Source organism: Ruditapes philippinarum, unplaced genomic scaffold, assembly GCF_026571515.1.
Source record: "Ruditapes philippinarum isolate M1 unplaced genomic scaffold, ASM2657151v2 ctg2376_1_1_1_1, whole genome shotgun sequence".
Lineage (NCBI taxonomy): Eukaryota > Metazoa > Mollusca > Bivalvia > Venerida > Veneridae > Ruditapes > Ruditapes philippinarum.
The window spans coordinates 87,118-91,308 of NW_026851631.1; positions in this window are offsets into that span (position 1 = coordinate 87,118).

A 4,191-nucleotide genomic window follows, 5' to 3' on the forward strand; every position below is an offset into this window, starting at 1 on the left:
TACTACAAATACGTCAAGAATTCTTTATAGTGGGGCGGGAAATTGAGAAAATAGTGCAAATGGAGATACAAGCATGAAACTTTCAGGAAATCATTATTAGACCACATGGATTTCAAAAGTGAAGTGGGCTTAAAAATATCTCTGCTCATTTAAGATGGCGACCATTTTCAAAATGGCCGCCATATAAATTTAACGTACATAAATAACTCATTCAGTCAAAATTTTTGTAAAGACCTGAAACTTACACCATAGCATGTATAAAGTGTCTCCTTTACAAAAATTTAAATCTTACAATATTCCGCATTCATACCTCTTCTCAATCCAAGATGGCGTCCAATATGGCCGCCGATTTTATGCAAAACTGTTATATAATTTCTATAGTATAATTTGTAGTACAAATTATGTTTATTTCGATAAAAAAGTGTTTAAACATATCAAAAACAATCAAATCATAAATCATAATGAAAGTAAAGTTTTTTAAGTTATGTCTAAAAATATCTTAAAAGATATCAAGAAAAAAAATCTCATTTTTTGCATATTTCTCTAATTTGGTTTTCTAACTCTATATGCAAAATTAAAAAAAAAAACTTACTTTATTTCTTATTTGTTATTCAATTAAAAATAGGGGTTTGTTGTTAACATGTAAGAGAACCATAAAAACTGTAGGTTTTATTTTTTGTCAAAGTGGATGGGGTAAATTTATCCTATAATTATAATAGAAAAACAACAAAATTTACACTGACCGTAAGTTATTTCTATTTCTTCGCTTTTTCTGTTAATTATTATGCAAATGTTCCCTATTAAAAAGTATTCTTTATTGTGTCTTTCTTTGGTTTATACAGAATTTATTATATAGTTTGATTGTGTAGGAAGCTTTAAAGTATATGTCTTTCTTTGGGTCAAGTAGGTGAGCTAAAATATCAATAAATGCACATACATTCATTAGTATACACTGAGTTATTAAATTTGGTTGCGTGATATTACTTGTGATATTATTTATTAATTGTTAATTGTAAAGATATAAAAGAAGACAATAAAAAAACAAACACGCTTTAAATAGCAAACATGCACATGAATAAGGTTGTCCATTAACGCATATTATTAATTCCTTCACAATTTCATATTGAAAATATGAAATGGCTTTAAAGCTAACTCAATGAGATAATAATATTTGCATATATCAAATATAAGGTACTTTCACATCATCTTATTCTATGTGTTGTGAAACAGATATATCAATGATAATACCTGACCTACATACAGTTTTGATGATTTAAAATAAAATAATTGTAATTCATAAATTATTAATATCTATTATTTATTTCAATAACAGGGCAATGATGACCCTAAATCACAAAGTCACAATTCTTTATAAACGTAGGTAATTAGGTGTATCAATTGTGTCATAACATAAATGACTTGTGAAATATTTGTATTAAGATGCTTTAAAAGAAACAGCCTAGTATCAAGTTTCTCAGAATTGTTTCTCACTCACGAGAGGACTTAAATAACTATTAATATTCCTATATGAGTCCATATACACTTAGTGTATGATCCTGGTGCATGATAAATTTTGACCATCTTATCCATGATTCTTAAATATTTGTAGAGTATTACAAGGTTATGATGATACATAATTAATCTGGTTACTGAATACAAATTTATTACATAAGTCTGTGTAAAATAAGTGATACCCATTTCAAAGCCATTTTAACTGCAGGACATCTATGATACAATGTTATGCATTTAGTTTAACACTAGAAGTTCTCTTATTGTGTTTTCCTACACAAGTCTATTAACCAGGGTGGCTCTATGAGCAAGATTCATTCAATATGTTAAAGACACAAGATGATGGTACATGCTTATCATCTATGCTCCGTGCTCTGTGCATTCTGCTTTTTGAGAAGACATTTTTACTATGTAAAATCTATGTACACTAAGTGACGAACAGAGAGTTTTATGTAACTTTTAAAGAGGTCTTCTCTACTTGACAATGTTATATCGGTATGTTGAATATCTAAGTTATAGGCATTGTATTTCTCCAAAAGAGGACTTACATGTGATTTCCTATATAAGTCTTTCAAAACTAAGTGTCCCTCGTGGCAGGCCTTTTAATCATGCTCATGCAGTCCAAAATGGCTTTCCCTGGTATGTTACTTATGTTTGCATAGAATTAAAACTGTCTTAAAAATCTCCAAAACTACAGTTCCCAGAGCAGAAAAATTAACATGAAAAATCACTCTTTATACACTATAAAAATTATGAATATTTGGCATAGGACCAAAACAATAAAATTATATGGACTCATATAGAAATATAACTATGAGTACCTAGATATTGGGCATGTTTCCTTTGAAGTGAACCTTCACAAATAGTTCATAAATCATAACTGTATGTGGTGAAAAAAATTGATACTCCTGACATGATCTTATCTTACTTTTTTATTAAAGAGTTATGGCAATTTTCCATCCTGCAGTGGATCTTAGGTGAGTGGTCAAGGATTGTTTAATGGGGAACATGCAATTTAAATTATCTTTGACAGACAATTAGTTTATATTTCAAATCATCAGCAAATATATATGGGTCAAACGATACTATTGATATACATATTTCACTACACATAGATCATATGATGTATCAGTCGCCTTAATTTTACTTTGTATTGTTTGAAAATACCATGTTTAGATATGTTAATATTCTAGAAACAGTGCTAATTCAATTAAACCTGATAACAATCAAAAGGGTTCGACACTTTGGGTGTGTTCATATATTGTGTAATTAACTTACACAAGTAATTTGACAAAACATATATGGACAAATTTTTTATATAGAGACTGACTAAAAAATTGTCCATATATATTTTGTCAAATTACTTGTGTAAGTTAATTATACTATATATGAACACACCAAACTGTGCCGGACCCCTTTGGATATATCTTGCAAACAAATTTTACAACTGACTGTATACACATGGATGTATGTGCATTTTAGCACACCCTCTAGACCTGAATGAAGACAAAATTCCTTAAAAAAAACACAAAATTTTTTTAAAAGTGAATATTTTCCTAAGAATTCATGGAAAGATTAACAAAAAGCAAAGAAAAAAAAATAACTTACAAACTTCGTTTTTTTTTTGTATTTCAATTATCAGATAAATTTACCCCACCCACTTTGACAAAAAATAAAAAGTACACATTTTATGTTTACAATAAACACATAGTGTTAATTAAATATCAAATACGAATACGAATACGAAAAGTTTATTTGTATAAAGCATAGTACAATGCTTATAACAAGTATAAATTGTAATATATACAATGTTTGGAGATAAAAACATGGATTTTTCCAGCAAACATAAGATGTTTCATGGAATATTATGTTCAATATTCAATATGATATTTAACATGTTTAATATATATGTTGCGCTTGCATGCATAAGGTTCAAATAAACAGACGCCGACCTACAATATCCTGAATAGTTTGCACTTAACTTATTCTATCATTTTCTAAAATATAAAGACATGAAGAACACTAAAGTCCTTTAGACTAAAAGTAATATTCACTGTTGCAAGTCAGTTCTTTTGAAAGATATACATGCAAACGCAAACATCTTAAACAATAAGTTATGGTTCGAATATATTTCATTTTCAAATATTACTAGAAGAGATATTATGAAATACGTTGTCTATTTGCTAAGTAAATAAATTTAGACAAAGCACAATATAGTTTTCTTAGAATTAGAAGACATTAGGTTACCGAATTTTATAACAAGTATTAATTGTAATATATACAATGTATGGAGATCAAAACATAGATTTTCCAGTAAACATAGGATGATTCATAGAATATTATGTTCAATATTCAATATTTAACATGTTTAATATATATGTTGCACTTGCATGCATAAGTTTCAAATAAACAGACGCCAACCTACAATATCCTGAATAGTTTGCACTTAACTTATTCTGTCATTTTCTAAAATATAAAGACATGAAGAACACTAAAGTCCTACAGACTAAACGTAATATTCACTGTTGCAAGTCAGTTCCTTTGAAAGATATACATGCAAATGCAAACATCTTAAACAATAAATTATGGTTCGAATATATTTCATTTTCAGATATTACTAGAAGAGATACTATGAAATACGTTGTCTATTTGCTAAGTAAATAAATTTAGATAAAGCACATA